Raw genomic sequence first — 22,385 nt, 5'->3', positions numbered from 1 at the left:
CTGCAGTAGTGAGCTGCTGTGAATAAACTGTTTGCTGTCTTGGAAGTTATAACCCAAGACCTGGCTCTGCCTCTAGGGTGCCTCAGAATGCCCCATGTTCTTGACCCAGGTTTATTACCAAGTGACCTTTGCTTGAACTTGGCCATTATAGATATCTGGCTCGGCATTCCTGCCACCGGAATTCCCCACCTGCCATGATGGATCATCTGGAGGTTCTTTCCTTACAACCTCTGACCTGAGCTTTCTGTCGCGGGGCCTTCTCAGAGGCCTGCCACACTAGAGGCAGACTGGTGTCTGTTACGTTGTTGTGTATTCTCCCGAGCGCTTAGTCCGTGCTCTGAATACACTAAGTGCTCAATAAATATAATTGATTGATCGGTGTCTGCAAAAGGTTGAGCTTCCACCTCCACCAAAAGTGTGGGCTTCTTTCGTTTCCCTTTGACATTAAGGAGCAATGATGACCTATTTTTCACTAGGAAAGAACTACAATTCAAAAGCATATTTCCTCCCCTCTCATCCCCCTGCTCTGTACGAGTTGGGCTCTATCAGCCCCGGACGAATGTCCACCCTCACACACGAATAGAAACCCCACTTCACTTGAAACTGATGAAGCTCGACTAAACGACCAGAGAAAACCTGAGGTGCGAAGCTGAGGTGGAAAGGCAAAGCAGGCGCCTCATCCTTTCTCTCCACTGAGCACCTAACATTCTGTAAATGAGCTTCACTGCCAGCATGGCTCTCTCCTTAATACATAGTGTATGGGCCTGGGAATCAGAAGGACCTGGATTCGAATCCCGCCTCCACCACTTGTCTGCCTTGTGATCTTGGGCTAGTCACTTCACTTCTCTGTTCCTCAGTCACATCATCTGTAAAATGGGAATTAAGACTGTGAGCCCCATGTGGGACAGGGACTGTGTCCAACCTCATTTGCTTGTATCCACCCCAGCGCTCAGTACAGTGCCTGACATATAGTATCTGCTTAACAAATAACCACAATTCTTATTATTATCCAGTGCTGACAGAGTTTCATGGAGTCTTGCTTTGCTTGCCTTTTAGTAATTGCTCCGAAGGCGAGGAAAGAATTATTCATCATTCAGGAAAATAATCGTTCAGTATACAGTGAATTTATAATAATGAATAATTACAGCATTTATTAAGGATTTGTTCGCACAAAGCGCTACGGCAGAGACAAGATTATGACATCAGACACCGATCCCGGACACACGGGACCCACTGTGTATCTTATAGCTCTTTCAAAGATGGGCAAACTGAGGTTCAGGCAGGTTAAGTTATTTCTCCAAGGACACACACTAGGGAGCAGAAGAAAGAACAGGATATATTAATAGGTAGCAGTACAAGTATGTGAGTAGGAAGTGGTTGAATAAATTAACTGAATATACCATTGAATTTGCATATGTTCATAAGCACTGAGGATGGGAATAAGTCTCTGTCCTCAACCCAAATCCTCGCATCAAAAACACCCCCCAAGTCCCCTCCACAAAACGATGTTGAGTGCCACCCATTTAATCCATCAATTAATGGTTTTTAATTGAGCTCTTACCGGGAGCAGAGCACTGTTCTAAGCACTTGGGGATGTACAAGGATCGGGGATAGTCATGGGTTCTAATCCTGGCTCCGCCCCTTGTCTGTTGTGCGACCTTGGGCCAGTCACTTCACTTCTCTGTGCCCCAGTTCCTTCATCTGTAAAATGGGTATTGAAACTGTGAACCCCACATGGGACAGGGACTGTGTCCAACCCTATTTGCTTGTATCCACCCTAGTGCTTAGTACTGTCTCTAGCACCTAGTAAGTGTTTAACAATACTACAAATATTATTATTATTACAGTACAATAGAGTTGGGAGACCGTAAGCACATTGTGGGCGGGGACTGTGTCTGTTTATTGTTATATCATACTCTCCCAAGTGCTTAGTACAGTTTCTGCACACAGGAAGCGCTCAATAAATACAAATGACTGACTGACTAGCCAAGTGCATAGGAGGTGTCGAAGGCAGGGCTGGAAGGAGAAATAAGGGCTTAGTCAGGGAAGGCCTCTTGGAGGTGATATGATTTTAGGAGGATTTCAAAGGTGAGCCAAGTGGTGGATTGTTAGATATGAAGGGGGAGGAGTTCCTGGCCAGTGGGAGGAAGTCGGCAAGGGACTGGCGGTCAGATGGATGACGTAGCTTGGTGCTCCAAGAGCGAGGTGTGAGGACTGGGTTGTAGCGGAGTAAATTCAATGGCCCAATTCCGCCTTGGAGAAGCTGACAGGATCAGCCGTTTTTCCCAGAGAAAAGGGTGCCCTTGAAAGATGAGATCAAGGACCACCTTTGCTCAGGCAGTGACCCTCAGATGGTCGTGTTTGCCAGGACCTCGAGGCCCTGGCTGGGAGCCCGCCTGGCTCTTCTTCATGCTGAACCGTTAGGATGTGCGAGCTAAATTGAAATGAATTGGAATTTGGTTACTCGGCCAGATTAAATTCAGATGGATGGTGGCGATCTGAATCTTTAATGAGCCTAAGATTATATTTTGTGCTTGTGAGATATAAAAGATGAACAGGCCCCTCAAGAGTGATGGAGACAGACTTGCTGGGCGGTTCCATCGGCAGAATTGATGAACACGGTAGCTGAAACACGTGACCATCGTCTGTTCACCAGGGAATCCTTTTAGATCTTGAAAAAAAAATTGGCAAGGAGAAGCCCTGAAAGGAAATGCAGAATTCAAGGAGCTAGAAATGAGACTGGAAAGGTTCATATCCATTCTAATAGGTAAATCCTTTCCTGAAAAACTAGGAATAATATTGGCCTGGACCAATACCGCCATTAAAGAAACAGGAGTAAGGAAGCTCGATGATAGACTAAGGAGGAGTATTTCTAGGTGTAGATGCTTGATGTAAATCAAAACTCTCCCAGAAAGGTTTAGAGAGGAATGGACACTTTATTAGGTAAGGTTCAATCTACAACTGTGAGTCAATTGAAAGTTAATAGGGACATTGTTAAAGGTCAGAGATAAATGGCTACTGTAATTTTAATGAATATTTTATTCGTGTCACCTTTAAATTAGTTAAATTTGGAAAGAATGATGATGAAATGCCAAAGGCTCCTTCCTAGAACACTCGGAGCAGAATTTAATTTTAGGGCTTATTATTAGGTCACTAATACAGGGTTTTAGCAATTGGAGGGGGCTGTCTTTTTGTCACTTCAGTGTGTTCACTGGGACCCATGAAGTGCACATTAAATTTAATGGGTGAAATGAGTAGCATTTTAGGAGAAAACCCACAGAAACCTCATTGTGTTCCTACAGTTTACTTGTTTAGTCAGTGGCCAGAAGTGAAATCAGTCCCATGGCTATAAATGTCTCGATCATTCCACCTGGATTTACTGCCTTGTTTTTTAAGATGGAGGAAGGAATAGATCACAAAGATCACTAATACCACTTCTTCGAGAGTGAAAATGGTATTTATTAAAAATAATATTAATAATTGTGGTATTTAAGTGCTTACTTTGTGCCAGGCACTGTACTAAGCGATGGGGTGGATAAAAACAAATTGGACTGGATGCAGTCCCTGTCCCACAAAGGGCTCATAGTCTCAATACTGAGGTGAAATCAATCAATTAATCAATGATATTTATTGAGCAATCACTGTGTGCAGGGCACTGTACTAAGCACTTGGGAGAATACACTACAAACTGAGTTGGTAGACATGTGGCCTGCCCGGAAGGACACAGTAGAAGGGTGACAACAGACCCTAAAGTAAATTAAACGAATTATAGACACTGTGGAAAAGGAACATGTTTTTATTCCATTTCTTTCTCAGACCAATCTTATTCCCATCAATTGATTTCACTGGATCCTCTCATGTTTCTCTGTATTTTCTTTAGAAATGAGTTGATGAACTGAAAATGATATTTTGATGAAGATATGAAGAAGGGAGAGCAAAAGTAGAAAGAGATAGGAGAACTCTTCCCCGGCTCTCCTGTGTCATGTTCTTATGATACAAGTCAGAATCGTTTTGGCTATTTTAAATATGACTCATTTGGCTCCTGATCCACTATGATTTGTAGGTTATTTTTGGCTTTCACCATCCTTTATTGGTGGTTTCTGGGCTCTCCGTAATTGAACCTCCTTGGACTTCTATTGTTGAATTTCATCTTGCCTTTGGAAGGGCTTTCTTCAAATCGAGCAAGCTCACTCTGAATTTTATTTCTCTCTTCTGAAATGTTAGGTACCCATCCGGATTCTATTGTTATCGGCATCTTCACCGTCATCATCGATGGTATTTAATGCGCATTTTCTATGTGCAGAACGATCACTCGATCAATCAGTGGTGTTTCTTGAGCACTTACTATGTTCAAAGCACTATACTTGGGAGAGTACAATATAACAGATTTAGCGGACATGTTCCCTGTCCATAACAAGCTTCCAGTCTAGAGGGGGACAGAGCTCCAGTCTAGAGCACGATACTAAATGCTTGGGAGAGTATCATGCAATAGAGTCTGCATTCTCCATTCTAGCAGGAACTGGAGAGTTACTTTTATTGGGCTGAGTGTATTACTGTTTCAGGCCTGACTTTAAAAATGTCCAAGTAGACCCTAAATTCCATGACGTTTAATTAAAATAAAGAGGAGACATGACTGTAGTCAAAATGAATGTGTGTAAATTTCAAATTGGTTAGAAATAAATCACACCATAATTAATAACTCGCTCGGCCCATTCGTCTGTCTTTATGTATCATGAAGACTTGGGCTAATTACTGCTCCTAAAGGAGATAATGTGATGCTCTAGTAAATGTTACAGAAAATGAGTTGCACAATCACGAAGCATCCTGAGAAACCTTCTAATGAACACAGTTGACTTGTAATCTCTAAGCACTGCAGGCAACGTTAAGGTGAACACAGAAAGGAGTACAACCTGTTCAATTTCCTAGAAAGCAATAAACCGTTCAAATGGTGTTTTGCGAATATCCAAGCGTTTCCCGCTTTCACTCTACCATCGTCCTATCTCATCTATCCAAACAGCACAGTCTCTTGCACATTTGAACCTCACTAGATAATTATAATAATGATGATGATGATATTTCTTAATCGCTTACTATGTGCCAAGCACTTTTCTAAGCACGGGAGTAGATGCGAGGTAATGAGGTTGTCCCACGCGGGGCTCACAGTCTTAAACCCGATTTTACAGATGAGGTAGCTGAGGCACAGATCAGTGAAGTGACTGGCCCAAGGTCACACTGCACACAGGAGGCAGAGCAGGGACTAGAACTCAGGTCCTTTTGACTCCCTGGTCTGTGCTCTATCCATTAGGTCTTGGTGCTTCTCTAGGTGAGTGTTAGGTGTTGTACGAAGTTCTTGGGTGTACAGAAGCAAGACGCAAGGTCTCTGCTCCCAAGGGGCTTCCAATATAATGGGGGATAAGATTATGGGGGCCATTTTTTATTTGCTTCCTCCCAATCAATTTTTTGAGCACTTAGAGCACGCAAAGAATTGCAATAAGCCCTTGGGAAAATACTTTGCTCCTGTACTCTTTTACACCCTGACTGCTAAATTGAAATCTCTCTGCAGAGAACCAAAGTAAGTTGCTGAAGTAACAGTGATATCCTGATATCCAGAGAAGCAGCATGGCCTAGTGGAAAGAGCATGGGCCTGAGAGACAGAGAACCTGGTTTTTAATCCCTGCTCTGCCAGTTATCTGCTGTGTGACCTTGGACAAGCCCCTTCACTTTTCTGTGCCTCAGTTCCCTCACCTGTAAATGGGGATTCAACACCTGTTCTTCTTCCTACTTAAAATGGGAGCTCCATGAGGGACATGATGATCTTGGATCTACCCCAGTGCTTAGGAGAGAGCTTGGTGCATACTAAGCACTTAACAAATACCACAATCACTTTTTATTTTGCAATGAACTTTATAGGAGACTTGAGAAAAATAAAGCAAAGAAATGGCACATTCCCTGCCCACAAGGAACTTATAGTTTAATGGAATATACTTGAGGAGCCTGGATCCTGAGGCTTTCTACTTTTTTCCCCACATTAGTTCCACCTGATTGCTTAATCTCTTTCCATAAGATTCATAGACTAGAACCAAACTGGTTAAGATTATTCCAGGAGGCCCATCTTTCAAGCCAACCCTGATTTATAATTGTTCATCTCCAATGTGTAGTATTTTACTACCTCACCTGTCTCTCTTATAGAGATCCCATTATTATCCCATACCGGCATGAATGATTAAATAATCCTTTGCCATTTGAAGTCTGGGACCATTTGGGAATGAAATAATTGTCTACAAATGCAAAGACATCATTATCCATTATGGAAGGCTTCTAGCAGAAGGGCACTGTGGAAGGATTTCCTTGGAGTTGGAGCCGTTTTCCTTTATAATGTACCTTATTTCACTCCATCAAGATTTAGCTTTCTCTAAGTAGTATTACTACACACCCCTCAGGGAGCCAAAAAACCCTGGACATTTGGGATTAACCTAGTATATCCCCTTGGAGTAAAACCTGAGAAATGAAAATGCAGCATTGCCGAAAAGACGGCCAATGAAATGTTCTCTGTTTCTTCCTCATTTTCCACATATACTTTCCATATACAGGTTCTTCTCCTGTTTGCCATCAAATTAAGGGCTATTAATGGAGAAACCTAGTGACAAACTCATCAAAATAATCAATCAATGGTGTTTTTTGAGAGCACATACTATGTGCAGAGCGCTGTACTAAATGCTTGGGAGAGTACAATACCGCAGAAGTAGCAGGCACGTTCCCTGTTCATAACTAGCTCCTCCAGAGGAGTGAAAGTGTGCAGCTGTGAGATAGCCAACCAGTCAATCAGTGGTATTATTGAGTGCTTACTGTGCGAAGACCACTATACTAAATGGTGGGAAGAGCCTCGTTTTTAAAATCCCTGTTCCCAAGGAGCTTACAATCTAGCAGAGACCAAAATCTCTTTGCGGGTTCAGTCCAGTACACCCTGCCAACTGACATTCACCATTGCTCTGTAGAACCAGTTTATAGTGACCATATTTATTGAGAGCCTACTCTATCCAAAGCACTGGGGAAAAAATACACAGGTGAGAATTAGACCTGGTCCATGGCGCCCAAGGGATTTACAAGCACCAGTACATCGTGGGAAGGGAGTGGTGGGAGATGGGGAGAAGGGAGAGGGTTTTTTTTCCTCTATTCTTAACCCGGGTTTGGCTCAGACTCAGCTTCCTGTCCTCAGATTTGTGAAACAATTGCCTTCTCCCTTTTTTTTTTTTTGGACCCTGGACACTAGGAAGACACTGAGATAAAGAAAGTTATGTACTAAATAATAAATGATCAGTTAATGCTTTTTTTGAATACTTCCCGTGTGCAGAGCACTGTACTAAACTCTTGGGAGAGCATAATATAACTTAGTAGACACTTGAATTGGGGCCATTTCTTATTTGCTTCCTCCCAGTCAATTTACTGAGCACTTACTGTGTTCAGAACATTGCACAGAGGTCTTGGGAAAACACATTGCTTCTGTCCTCTTTTATCCAAACCCGTCGACTGCTTATTTGAAGCCTCTCTGCAGCAAACCAAACAAAGCTGCTGAAGTAAAATGTGATATCCTGATATCCAGAGAAGCAGTATGGCCTAGTGGAAAGAGTGTGGGCCTGGGAGACAGAGGACCTGAGTTCTAATCCCTGCTCTGCCATTTGTTCATTCAGTCATTCAACCGTATGTGTTCATTCATCCAATTGTATTTATTGAGCACTTACTGTGTGCAGAACACTACACTAAGTGCTTGGAAAGTAAAATTCAGAAATAGAGACAATCCCCGCCCACACCGGGCTTACAGTCTAGAAGAGGGGAGACAGACATCAAAACAAGTAAACGGGCATCAATATAAATAAATAGAATTATAGATATAGACACATCAAAACAAGTAAGCCGGCATTAATATAGTTATTAAGTGCTCACTAGATGCAGAGCACTGTATTAAGTGCTTGGGAGAGTACAGTATAACAATAAACTCGTGGTCAGGGAATCTGTCTATTTACTGTTGTATTTTACTCTCCCAAACACTTAGTACAGTGCTTTGCACAGTAAGTGCTCAATAAATACGACGGAGCAAACGAATGAATACCTTACCTTGCTACTCCCAGCCTGCACCTTATAACCCAACCTTACACTTTGCTCTTCTAATGCCAACTTACTCACTGTACTGCCAACCTCTCATCCATATCCTGCTTCTAGCCTGGAATGCCCTCCCTCTTCATATCGGAGGGATGATTACTTCCCCGACCTTAAAAGTCTTTTTGAAGGCACAACTCTTCCAGAAGCCTTCCCTAATGAAGTCTTCATTTCCTCTTCTCTCACTCCCTTCTGGGCTGCCCTTAGACTTGGATTTGCTCCCTTTATTCACCCCTCCCTCAGCCCTACATCACTTGTATACATGGAATGCTAATATCTTTCTCCTCTTCTAGACTGTAAGCTCACTGTGGGCAGGGAACATATCTACTGACTCTGTTTTACTGCTATATTTTACTCTCCTGAGCATTTAGTACAGTGCTTTGGACACAGTAATCACTCAATAAACACGACTGATTGAATCATTACAAAACTATTCTACCCTCCCAGGCATTAAGCCCAATGCTTTTGCAAGTAGAAGGGGCTCAATAAATACTATTGATTGATTGATTGTAGATGGATTTCCTGCAACATCTGATGGCAACGTTTCTCTCTCAGCCAGTCTGCTGTAAAGAGGAAATAGATACATCCCAAGCCCACAGAAATATTCTGGAGAAGGGTCAAATACGTCTAAGACAAAAACAACTTATCATCTTTTTGACTTAGCAGACAAGCATTCACAGGGTATATGTTTATGTTATTTTTTAGAAACATTTGTTGGAGTTGCTCCACAGTCTTTTCTTATATGTAAAGATTTTATCTGTGAGGGCTCAATTTGATTTTCCTTTATGAGCTTTTCCTTATGGAGGTTTTGAAAAGATAAAAGAAAGTGGAGTAAAATGGGGAACAGGAGGAATTCAAAAAAGACAAAGAAACATCAGGAATTCCCATAGCCAAATAATAAACAGAAACTGAGGTGCAAAAAAGCTTTGAGATCAGTACATGCTAAGAGTAGCATGTCTGCATCCCCTTCATAGCAGGAACATCCGGAAACAGTAGTCTTCTTATAGCCCAAGGACTTGGGATAGTTTTTATTTTATAGAAGAAGCATCTTGGTGGACAAACAGTGACCTCAAGGGAGTAGGAAGACAAACCAGGAATATTTCTTTTGGTGCTTTTTTGGTATAATATTGTTTGCCTTTGTGAGTGGCTGCAATCTCCCCCACAAAACTGTACATGGCTTGAGGGCAAGGGACATATGTCTGGCTACAAATATTCTCCAATGAATTGGGAACATTCAATAAATGCTTGATAAATTTGGTTGATTGAGAAAACCAGCTTCTCGCTGATTTTCATTCATTCAATCATATTTATTGAGCACTTACTGTTTGCAGAGCACTGTACTAAACACTTGGAAAGTGCTTTTCTTAGTCTTGGACCATTTCTACTCTGCAGAGTTCTGAGATTTCAGAGGCAGAGTCACAGTGTCTTTGTCAGAGAGTAATTTGGTGGATAAAATCATGTGGAAAGTTCTGAGATGTCAACGAGACTATTCTTCTAAACCACGCTCCTCCACCCCCATCCTTGGTGACTTAAAACACAGAGTGATCTGTATTTATAGTTGGCCCCATTGACATTCCACCCATAGGATGGAAAACCTTCCATTTTTCCCATGAGTTCCATTCTGGCTCGGCAGCTTTTATTTCCAAGTGCCCGCTGGAGGTGATATTTCATTTTGGCCCCTCCTGGCTACCTACCTGTCGCTTATCCAAGCCTCGGTTGCCCCTGCCCACCCTGAAAGCTGAACACTTGTCCCCAGCACCCTCGCACTTCTCTGGGGGACCCTCTCTCCACATCCTCACACTGAGGCAACGTTCACATGGCTTCCGCTATGTTCGTGACCACTCCCACCCCCACCTCATCCCACTGCATGCTTCCCTTACAGCCTCCCTTCCCATGGCAGGTGGAGCTGGGTGGTAGGGTGGGGTTTGGGAAGGGTTCCGGTGGGCTGGAAGGGGCCAAATGAAATATAGGGTGGATAAGCTACAGGACATGAGGCAAGGTGGTGCAAGGAGGAAAAACTGTCAGTCATTGACACCTGGGTGTGGAACACTACGCTGAACACTTGGGAGAAGGCAAATAACAGCAGAAGGCTCGGTTTTAAAAGTGTTGTGGGGCCTGGTGGGATAAGGACAAGGGAGGAGGGAGGCAGAGAAAGGGGCAAATAAAGAAAAATGAATCCATGAGAAGGCTTACCTTGATGACAGGGTGGTCAGAGGAGGGGATCCCGGTGTAAAATGTGATGAGAAGAAAATCCAGCCTTCTGCCATCCCTCTAAGAGTGGCCAATTGAATCCTTGAGGGAAGAGGAGCCCAGCTCTAGAGATCATGATGCTGACAGGAGTGATGGCAGCCTTTCTGACTTGTCTCTAAAAGCCTCTTTACTCTCTGGTAGATAAACAACATCCATTGTCTTTAGTCTATAACCTGAGAGAGAGAGAGAGATTGAATATGTGGGGGTGTGAGTTTTGTGAGGAGGAAGCATATGTGTGCATAAAATGTCCTCCCGATGACCCTGGAACCAGAGCTGTGAGCTGCAGAGCCTAGTGAAATCTGTTTTAACAGTTGAGAGCAGCACCTTCCATTAACATGACCCTTGTTTAAGCACCTAGCAGGCGATTAGGTTACGTTTATAAAATTGAATGCATCGACACCTGGACCCCATATCCCAAAACATGCAAACACTAACATCTCGGGGGACACCTGGCTAAGTAGCAAAGGCATTTTCTATTGAAAATTGGCGGGGGCCCATTCAGATTGTGCACTTGGGTGAGGGATTTAAATTTTCTCCACGAGGGCTTCTGGGAAAGATCACCCTACTTGCTCGAAGTAAACACTTCCACACGTACAAATCCACAGGCTAACTCTTCACTGCCGTCATTCCAAATGGAAAGGATCTTGCTGGTCTCCAGGGGATCTGTTTGCTTAGAAGCCACTGTAGAAACCTAAGGGAAAGAAGGAGGAGAAATTAGGCAGAGCACAGGGGCCAAGAAACAGAGAAGAAATTTCAAGTCAAAAGCTACATCTTTGTTCTCCTTCTCCTGGGGTACAAACATATTCTTTTTTACAGTTGTCGCACTGATGATCAGTACCTAAGGACATCGTTTTGATGGAGTACATAACACTAGTTTAGTCCCTGAGCTGAAAAGAAAACCTGTCCTTGAAATTAGAAGGAAAACTGAAATGGTAAGAGACAGAGAAGGTCTAAGGCCAGTGAGTCCCTTATCTACTTTAATAGACATTTTTAATAGTCCCTGGTCATTAATAATAATCTTGTAAGTTCATTGTGGGCAGGGATCATTTCTACCAATTCTGTTGTATTCTATCTTCCTAAATGCTTAGTACAGTGCTCTGAATGAAAAATTCCATTGATTGCCAAGATCACAATCTCCTCACAATCTTCTGAGATCTCAACATTCTTTTCTCAATATTATTCTCCTGAATTCCACCACTAATGTCCACACAATACCAAAGTGGGAATGGTCAATATGGTAATAAAAATCAACCTAACCTAGTGGAAAGAGCATGGGCCTGGGAGACGGAACACCAGGGTTCTAATCCTAGCTCTGCTAATTGCTTGCTGCATGACCTTGAGCAAGTCACATAACTTCTAACTCTGCCTCTGTTTACCTCATCCGTAAAATGGGGATTCAATCTCCCGCCCTCCAAGTCTAACTATGATCCCCATGTGGGACAGGGACTGTGTCTAACGTTAATAAACCTTCATCTGTGCTAGCGCTTAGAACAGGGCTTGACACATAGGAAGCATTCAACAGATATAAAAAACAGAGACCATCACTAAGTCACCAGAATAGTAATTTCTGTCTAATTAAGAGCTTCGGCAAGCACTTAGTACAATGTTTTACACCCAGTAAGTGCTCAGAAAATGCCACTGATTTATTCACCACTACCCACTGTATATTCACTCTGTCATTCAATGGTATTTATTGAGCGCTTACTGCTTATAAAGCACTGTACTAAGCGCTTGGGACAACACCATTGCCGAGAAGTCACAGAGACACCTCACCATCAGCCGTGACTGGATTCTACCACACCCACGTATTTTCCAGGGTCCATTAGATCCCCTTTCTCTTCCACATTCCCGGTCACAAATGCCAATAACTCCAAGAGTCCCCGAAATGCTGAAGGATCATTATTAAAGTGTGGTTGGCGTCCCTGGTCATTAATTATAATCTTGTGCACATATGCAGTGTGATTGCAGGAAATAATCAGCTTTGTCTGCCAAATTGGCAACATTTAGAAACTAATTTGTTATGACACACCATCAAAGATATTTAAACAACAAACCCATAGCTCTGCCGCATTGGGTACCCTGTTAAAATATCAGATAACATCATTAAAAAATAGTTAACATATCCAGGGGGAGGTAATATTTATCCTTGAACCAGAGTTCAAGTGGGATTTTCAGAAAGAACATTCTCAATCTCCAAACACAGCCGCCAGTGTGCCGGGGAAGAAGCTCTCCAAAGGAACTGCTTTGTGGCGAGGTGCTGACTTAGATCACCCTACAGACTTGCTGTCAGTCTGTAGCTATTAAGTGGACGTCTGAAGGATGTTTCAAAGCGTGCCTAGGGCAGAAGCGTAGACGGGACTGTTATTTTCCTGGTTGGGATCCTGATTAAAATTCATTTCCTGGCTCGATACTCAGAAGGGGGGCCTGGTTTCTGGCTTCAGGTCTGAACCACTTCAGTGTCGACGGGTGAGAGGATTGGGGTGTCAGGGGAGAGGGGAGCAGGAGAAACAGGCTAGTGGGGTATTGGGGAAGAGCTGATCGAGCTCGTGGCTATAACGGCTTACAATTTTGGGGTAGGAAAAATAATCTTTTATCTCCTGCGGCGGAGACAATTTTCCGAGTAAATCTGGACGCTCTCGCTGTTCTTTCTTGCCCCATCGTACGTTGCTCTAGGAGCGATGCTCTAACAAAAATGCCCTAACCAAATTTCCTTTGGTTGTCATCCCCTGCCAAGAAAAACACGGATCATTTCTTTGAGTCCCATTCCGAAGAACAAAATGTTCCATCTCTTCACCAACCAGCAGCTCCCCGAATATCCTTCCTGGAATATGGGCAAATGAAAAAATTCCCATAGGAAAAGGGAAACCCACCCAGGTGCACCCAATATCCCCCTTGTAAAACTGGGGAAGAATTTCTCAAAGGAAGTCCTTAGCGCTTACTGGGCAATAATTCCCAATCTAGTATTGATTCTGAGGCAAAGTTATAGGTAGGCAGAAATCCAGAAACTACTGAGAGAGAGGATTCGGTGGCCATCAGTGCCTTCAGAGATGCTTCGACAGATCTTCCTATTCTGCAGACAGTTGTTCGGATAAGCGGTTGGTTGGAGTTTCTCTGGCAAAAAAGTTGACCTCGCCTCTGTGTTTCTAAGGCTCCTCTCCGTGGATACAGCGAAGCAGATTTTCTTGTGTGTGTTTGGTTGACTACCTCCTCTTCCTCAATTCTGCCGACCAGCAGGGACAGATCAACCCAGTTAAAGCCAGGGCAAGAAAACACCAGCCTCACTGCCTGGTACAAAGTACTTGAACGATGTGATTGCATCTTCATTCTTAGCATAATGACTGTTTACTTCAAGAGATTATACTTCATCACAATGCCGGGCTTAGTCAAAGCAGTTTATGTAACAATTTCCTACGCTTTCTCCACGTTTTTTGGAATATACAGTTCCATATTACTAAAATTGCATTCACAAAAATCGCAGTTTTGTCAAAACCCATTTCACCAGTCAATTGCTATCATCAAACATTGGAGGAACAATAACATTCATCTTTTTTCTGGATTGGACAGCATTTCCTAGCCTGCAGCTTATTTCAAAAGAATTCACTTAGCATCCCTGAGGATAGCTATCCATTAAATTTTTTTTGCTGACGTTATTAATGATAAAAGATTTTTTTTAAGGCACAATACACCTCAAACCTGAAATAGCAGGTCTACTCAAGTTGTTCCTTGGATATGAACAATGAAGGAGAAGGAACATCCAAAGGTTAGAGCCATCTACATATTTTAAAGACGATTATGTAGTAGGTTTTTGTGATTAATATATGTAATTTGCTTCTTTCTGCAAAATAAAAAATAATGTATGTGAAATTCCAATTAACATCCCCTCAGCAATAAACTATTCAGGTAGTATCATTGTACTATGTATGTTTCACTGGAGCTTTAGCCTTTGAGCTTTTAACATTTTTCTTTCATATTTGACTACATAAGAAAATGTGTGAATAAAGTACAAGGCTATTAATTATCCCTAAACAAGGACATTTCCTAATGCAATTATTTGATTCAGTTCAACGTTTCTGGAGAGAAGTCTGATCTTTGCCACAGGCATATGTAATTATTTACAGTTTTTTATGCAAATTTTCAAAGACTATAAACTGGGGTTTCTTAGTTTCATCAGATACTGTGGTTCTGTGTGAAAGATTCAAACCCTGGATGTAATACACTGTAATACATGAGTGTCCTGCTTTCTTTGAAACCCACGTGAAAATAAAGCTTCCTCTTCATTCTGCAGAGTGAATGCAGGTTTTTTAGAAGAAAGGAGATGCACCTTTTAGACTAGAGAGAATTCTCCCATGGCTGATGTCTTGAAAATGACTTCAAATACATGCATATGTATACAAATTGTATTACTTGTTTTTCTACTTTTCAGAGACTCTTTCTTCCACACATAATTAACAGCCACAATCTGGTCCATGCATTGTGTGGGTAAAGGAGGCTTAACATCACAATATAAGAAACTGTTTGTGTATCAAACTAACCCTATGCAACCAGAATGTGCTCACAACTAATCCCCTAGGAGCCAGTGACTGTATCTGTCTGGGCAAAGCGAAGTCTGTTCCGTAGACCGTGACAGATTCCACAGTGGAGGCTATCCCATGAGGGTTTGGAAACGCCACACAGTAGCAGACTAACTTCTCTTGAGTTCGTGGCAATATTTCACCAGGCCAGTTTAGGATAAGTTCTCCGGCATTTTAACCAAAACATATTTCTTTATAAAAAGCAATGCTTGGGTTGCTTAATCACTATGAGGAAGTGGATTTAGAGGCAAAAATGCAGTCTCTTTTCCACCACGAGGTCAACCATTCCCGGTAAAGTCAGTGACAGAATGTTATTGAAGAGATAGTACAGCACAGCCATTTGTTTGATTTTTATGCTGGACAGTCTGCCTTTCAGCTGTTTTGTTCCCTGCCTGGTTTGGACACAACATCAGCTGCCTTTATATCCAGTTTTTTTTATTTCAGTTTTAATTATGTTCTTAGTAAGCACCCCATCTCCCTCCGCCTCAGCTCCTACCACCGAGATCCACAGCTCAGAGCGGTGCCTGGGTTCCGAGGGAGCTGGAAAAGTAGCACAAGGTCAAATCTGCTCTTGCCACCAACCTTTGACCCTCCTTCTCCAACCTATGGCCCAGTTCTGTCCCTGCAGACGACCATGCCGAGAAGCAACGCGGCTTATCGGATGGAGCACGGGCCAGGGAATGACAAGGATCTGGGTTGTAATCCCCAGTCCACCACGTGTCTGCTCTGTGACCTCAGGCAATTCACTTCACTTCTCTGGGCTTCAGTGATCTCACCTGTAAAATGGGGATTAAGATTATGAGCCCCATGTGGGACAGGGACTGTGTCCGACTTAATTTGCTGGTATCCACCTCAGCACTTAGAACAGTTTCTGACACATGGTAAGTGTTTAATAAATGTTACAATTATAAAAAAACAAGTGCTGGGAGCCACACATTGCTAGAACTGAATTACCACCCTGTATTGCCCCTTCAAGACTTAACTTCAAGACTTAAGTGTTAGTGCTGGTGGAGAGTTCAATGAACTCCAGGGTCTCAGAGCTTCGGGGAGTGGCCGAGTCCCATCTTTTGTTGAGCTAGGATGGGTAGCACAGTCCTGAATCTCCCGTACGACGACCACTTTCCTCTAGACTATCAACTCCTCGTGGACAGGGAACGTGTCTACCAATTCTGTTAAGATTGTAATCTCCCAAAAGACGCAGCATGGCCTAGTGGATAGAACACGGGCCTGGGAGTCAGAAGGACCAGGGTTCTAATCCCAGCTCTGCCACCTGTCTGCTGTGGGACCTTGGGAAAGTCACTTAACGTCTCTGTGCTTCAGTTACTTCTTGGGGATTAAGACTGTGAGCCCCATGTGGGCCGTGGACTGTGTCCAATCTGATTACTTTGAATCTACCCCAGAGTTTAGTACAGTGCCCATAATAAGTGCTGAACAAATACCATTAAAAAAAGAATTTAGCATAGTACTCTGGGCTGGAAATTCATGGTGGGCAAAACGTGGGTCTACCATCTCTGTTGTACTGTCCCGAGTGTTTAGTACAGTGCTCTCTGCATATAGTGAGTACTCAATAAATATCATTTACTGATTGCTCTGCTCATAGTAAGCACTCAAGAAACATGATTGATTGTTTGATGCAGCTCTCTGCTACAAGGTCCCATTATCTGGGGGATGAAGGAGACTTTCTGACTGGGGATGTTCCATAGCATTCTTTCATTTCTAAAGCCTGGCAAACAACCTTTTAGCACAATTACTTGATATTTAAATGAAAGTCATTAGTCGTTCTGGAATTCATTTGCAAAGCCCTTACTATTTATATTAATATTTATAACACAGCTATTTTAAGGATAGCATTTAAAATCAACAAAAGGACAGTGACCTTGCCGCTGTCTGGTGCTCGGCACAGAGGCAGCTGGGTAGGGGATTCTGGTTTTCAATTAGCATAATGTCTGCGGGAAGTCTGTCATAGAGAATAGGTGGGTGTTTTTTTTTCAACGGCTCCTTGCTGTAGGTCTAAACTCTCGTGGGGTGAGTGTCTTTTTTCACCTCTGTGCAGCACCTTGGTTTGTTAAGAGCAAAAGAAGAGCTTTCTCTCTAAATGTTAGGTTGAATGGAACACATATACTGCCTACTTCTTAGCCACAAAAGTATCTTTGACATTTAAAAGTAACCAGGTACAATTTATTGAAGTTACTGTTCTTAAACATGTGCCCCTGTTTGTAACCATTGGCTCTGATGGCTTTATGGGAGGCTTTCTAAGGATGAAGATAAAAAAATCATTTTTTTCAGGTATTTATTGAACACATCCTGGGCACCGAGCACTGTTCTAAATGCTTTGCACTGTACTAAATGCTTATGAAGATTTCAGTTCATTTTCAGAGGGTCAGTGCTGAAATCCTCCTTTCTTCAATGCCATACCCAAGAGTCCTAAAGGTCAGGATTCATGTCTTCTCCTCATGTTCCCAAGAGCCCGGTACAGTGTTCTTCTCACAGTAGATGTTCAGTAAATGCCCACAGTGTCTTTCAACTCTGTAAAATTGTACTCTCCCAAGTGTGTAGTATAGTGCTCTGCACACGGGAAGTGATCAATAAATACTATTGGGGCTAATCAGGGTGATGGAATCCTGCTATTCCAGATGGTTGGGCTTTTTGAGGGCCATCTACCATCTGCCGCTTTGCCCACTGATGCCTAGGCAACAGGAAGTCAGCAAGGTGGGGGAAGCAGGGAGTGGGGGACAGGAGACTAAATGAAGATGTCAGCTAACTGTACTCTGTTTGGAATTCCCTGCTCACTTCAGCTCAGCAGGACATAAAGCCAAAACAGCGGAAAACAGTCAATTTGCTTCCCCCTTGAAAGAGAAATCAGACTTCACCCACTCAAGCAGCACAGATTCAAGCACCTAGGAAAAACATCTATGGTCTTTCCCCAGACAGAATGAGTGTCCAAAGGGAAAGTCCCAAAATGGAATCCCGAACTGTGTTGACTTCCCTATTCCCCAGCCGAGAAGGGGGAAGAACCACATAACTGGAAAAGCCAGACAAAATCAACTCTTCCTCTTTCTAGTCCAGATGACATTCTTGTACTTTATAAGAACTGTGCTTCTACTTTTCCAGAGGAGTTTAAGAATTATTTCTCATATTCTTGGGAAGACCAAAAAGCCATGAGGCACATAACTTAGCTAAGCACAAAATGAAGAGTTCCGAGGGTCTTTTTAATGACAAAAATAGGATTTTGCACCAATTAAGCAAAAAAGGTAGTTAATTCTGACTTATTTGCCTTTACATCTGAGGGTGGTCATGCCACTGGGGTAAGCTTCAACTTTCAGCAGATGTATAAAGGATTCTCTCCCTTCATCTAGCCCACCCCCTTCAGAAATCACCCCAAAAGTAATAGTGGGGCCTTCTGTAACATTTCTTTTCACTACATGTTTCCTTTAGAGGGCTGTTGGGGAACTAGGAAAAGTTCTTCCAGTATCTATCCATCAGTCAATCATCCACTGTCTGATTGATTTAGTGAGCATTTAGTAAGCATTTGCTCTGAGCAGAGCACTGTACTGAGCACTTGAGAGAGTACTATATAACAGAGTTGATAGAATCATTCCCTTTTGTCTCGCTGAATAGAATGGAAGAGAAAATTATGCTCTTCCAAGCCTCCTTGGTCAGAGAATGTTTGCTGCAGAGCAAGTTTACTTTAGCACAGTCCTTCAGAATTATAACTGTCAACATGTATCGGAGAACTAAACTTTTTCAGAGAGATGTTTCAGGCAATCTGCTCGTGTTAGCTTGCTTTTGAAAAAGGAGAACATAATATAATAATAATAATAATAGTAATAATGATCATGGTGTTTGTAATTCACTTACTATGTGCCAGGTACTGTTTTAAACTCTGGGTTAGATATAAAATAATCGGGTTGGACATAGTCCCTGTCCCACTTGGGGCTCACAGTTTTCATCCCCATTATTCAGATGAGACAAGCAGGGCACAGAGAAGTTAAGTGACTTACCTAAGGTCACACAGCAAACAAGTGGAAGAGTCAGGTTTAGAACCCATGACCTTCCGAATCCAGGCCCGTGCTCTATCCACTAGGCCATGCCACTTCTAGACTGTGGGTCCGTTGTTGGGTAGGGAGTGTCTCTCTCTGTTGCCAAACTGCACTTTCCAAGCACTTAGTACAGTGCTTTGCACATAGTAAGTGTTCAATAAATACTATTGAATGGATGAATTAGCCAATCAATTATCAATGAATCAATAGTCGGCAAAGGAGGGATGAGGAAAGAAAGGCACAGAGAAGTTACATGACTTGCCTAAGGTCACGCAGCAGGGAAGTGGCAGAACCGAAATCAGAACCCTGTTCCTCTGATTTACAGGCCCATGCTCTTTCCACTAGGCCATGCTGCTTCCTATTCCTACATCTATTATAGATATAAAGTCTATGGAATTTGTTGGGAAGTGATTCTAACCCACGAAACCCCGCCAGACTTTAAGCTAAAATATTTTCCACATTAAACCCCAAAGAATCCCGTAACTCAGTTTCCTAAATGCCTTATTAGCAATGGGGTGGTTTCACCTGCACAGTCTCCTCATGGCTAAAGCCTACAGCCAGATGTGTAAAATGGGTTCAAATACAAATGGGTCTGACATAACCAGTTAACTGCTTCATAAATCTGACAAGAGGCTTGAGTGATCTCAATGTCCGTGACCTGAGATATGTGGGAACCCATCTGCGTTTCTCCATGGGCTCTGAGACAGCACCGCCATCTTAGGTTTCCAAGCCCAGATGTGAAGCAGAGAGAGGGATGGAAATCAGGAGGGACAGATAGGTTGAGGGGGTAGAAACTGCTCCCGGCCCTCTAAGCCAAATCTCTTGGTAAAAAACTACTGTGAGGAGAAAGAAAACTCTCCAGGATTATGATTTATGGTCAGGAAGTAGCTTTGGGGTAGATTTATAACCGCCCTGTACATACAACTGGGTTACCGTCAGTGAATGGAATTCTGTTTCCCAGAAAGAACAACATGAGGAACATCAAGATGTTCTAAAAAATCCAGTATTCGGAAGGACTTAAGAATCAATAAATAAGAGCAAACACTCTTCCCCCTCTTTTTTCCAAGGAAATCCACTCAACAGTCTGCACGGAACCTGAGGGTTTCCTCGGTCATTCAAATAATGGGGATAATCAGTTTTGCCAGAGAAAATAAACACATCTTACCTACACTGGACTTCATAGACATTTCTCTTGTTTTGTTTTTACTTATTTACGTTAAGGGGAAGGAGTGATAGATCATAATACCTGGAATCTGGAAAGAGCTTGTTTCTGAGTTTTTCTCTGCTAGGCATCGCTATTAAAAGAAGGCAGCCGTTTGTAGTTTCATTTGCATGCTTCAAAAGTTCTCTCTCCTAGATAAGAGGTTGTGTGTAAACTCTATGTGTCTCAGGACAAGAGGCTTCAGCCTAGACTCCAGAAAGAAGGTTATCGTGGATAGCACAATGTAGCTGTCCTTGTGTCCGAGTTAGGAAGATATGGGTAAGGACAGAACTACCCACGTTGAAACCCACAGACGAACACACTGAAACACCAACACAAACGAATACATACGGATAGACAAACTCACATCCACATGCGTAGACAAGCCGAAGTGCTCAGATCTACTGGTATGGGCAAACCTATGCATTCTGAGACATAAATACTCTCCCATGAGCTTAGTACAGTGCTTTGCACACAGGAAGCACTAAATAAATAATAAGAAGAATGTTGGTATTTGTTAAGCGCTATGTGCAGAGCACTGTTCAAAGCACTGGGGTAGATACAGGGTGATCAGGTTGTCCCACGTGAGGCTCACAGTGAATCCCCATTTTACAGATGAGGTAACTGAGGCGCAGAGAAGTTAAGTGACTTGCCCACAGTCACACAGCTGACAAGTGGCAGAGCTGGATTTCGAACCCATGACCGCTGACTCCCAAGCCCCAGCTCTTTCCACCGAGCCACGATACGGTTAGATGAATGAATGAATAGTAATAACATGAGAAATTCTATTTTCGGGTCAGATCAATTGTTCATCCACCCGGGAGTGGGTCTTGGTCAGCAGTTATGTGATGGTCAGTCCTCCAGACTATGTCGTTATGGGCAGGGAATGTGTCTGCTTATTCTGTTGTGCTCTACAAAGTGCTGAGTACAGTGTTCTGCACTTAGTAAGTGCTCAATAAAGTGCTCAGGCTCAGGTCTGATGGTTCCCAGGCTCGAGCTCTTTCCACTAAGCCACACTGCTTCTCATTTGCTCCGTATCCCCACAGAAAAGCTATCGGTAGGTCAAACCCGCGATATATGCCTCCATATCGAAAACATGGAGAAGCAACGTAGTCTAGGGGATAGACATAGGGTCTGAGCGTCAGAAGGACCTGTATTCTTATCCTGGCTCTGCCACCTGTCTGCTGCGTGGCCTTGGGCAAGTCACTTCATTTCTCTGTTTGCTTCCGTTTTCTCAACTGTTAAATGGGAATCAAGACTGTGAGCCCCATTAGAGACAGGGACTATGTCCAACCCCATCAGCTTGTATCTATCCCAGAGCTCAGGACAGTGTCTATCACATACTGTGTGCCGAGCATGGTATCCAACTCTTGACAGCGTACTAGCTGCTCAATTCATTATGACCCTGGACTTTGTTATTTCTAGGGTTTTTCGTGCTCAGCATCTCCTGGATGGGAGATGGACTTTTCAACTGCTGTGACGCTTACTCTCTGTCTAGCTCATTTTCCCTGAGAGAGACCCGACCAAATGACTATTGACTTAATGAAATTAAGTTAGACAACACTTACTTCAGTTGGGCCTGCAGGTCAGACATCTTCTGCCAATGAATGACTGCCCAGAAGTCATTTTTGCTCTTCCCAAACATGAAAATATAAAACTGAAAATGAAAAAGTAATTATCTTTCTGTGCAGTTGAACTCCACATTGCCCTGCCTCTGATATTGCGCTTACCATCTTGCTAGTCACCCAGCGGATAATGACCTCCACCCTCCATGCCCCATTAAGTTAACTCCATCACGCTTTCATTAGGTTTAAAGAGAGGGAGACCATATGTCCTGGGTTATTCAGGACGGTCCTGATTCTTTATAGGTTTTACCTGGCAACTTTAGAAAAACACTTGACTTCTCCAGCTTTCCCACCTTGCATTGACTTTCAACAGCTCTTGTTCACTTGAAATGCTTGGATTCCCATGACCAGACTGATCCTGCTAAATTATAAATTCTGAGGGCACAAATTGCACCTACTAACTCTACTGTATTCTCCCGAGAACCTAGCACAGTGCTCCGCACCATTCTAGGCTTTAGTTTCCTCATCTGTAAAATAGGGAGCGGATAGAGTGCGAGCCTTGTGTGAGAAAGGGACCCCGTCTGATCTGACATTTCTCTATCTA

At 42.9% G+C, this 22,385-nt stretch overlaps 1 long non-coding RNA gene across 1 annotated transcript; it reads right to left on the bottom strand.

Annotated features, from left to right (window-relative positions):
• Positions 1-1,154: 1,154 nt before the first annotated feature.
• Positions 1,155-21,868, bottom strand: LOC120637991. Its single transcript, XR_003761923.2, has 4 exons — positions 21,785-21,868; positions 11,000-11,095; positions 10,348-10,577; positions 1,155-1,310 (listed from the first exon to the last, which is right to left on the bottom strand). It is a non-coding gene; the product is annotated as an uncharacterized LOC120637991 (long non-coding RNA).
• Between the last annotated feature and the right edge of the window lie 517 nt (positions 21,869-22,385).

Source organism: Ornithorhynchus anatinus, chromosome 9, assembly GCF_004115215.2.
Source record: "Ornithorhynchus anatinus isolate Pmale09 chromosome 9, mOrnAna1.pri.v4, whole genome shotgun sequence".
In the NCBI taxonomy this organism is placed as follows: Eukaryota; Metazoa; Chordata; class Mammalia; order Monotremata; family Ornithorhynchidae; genus Ornithorhynchus; species Ornithorhynchus anatinus.
Note: the sequence above shows the minus strand (reverse complement) of the source record. Positions and strands in the feature narration are given on the sequence as shown.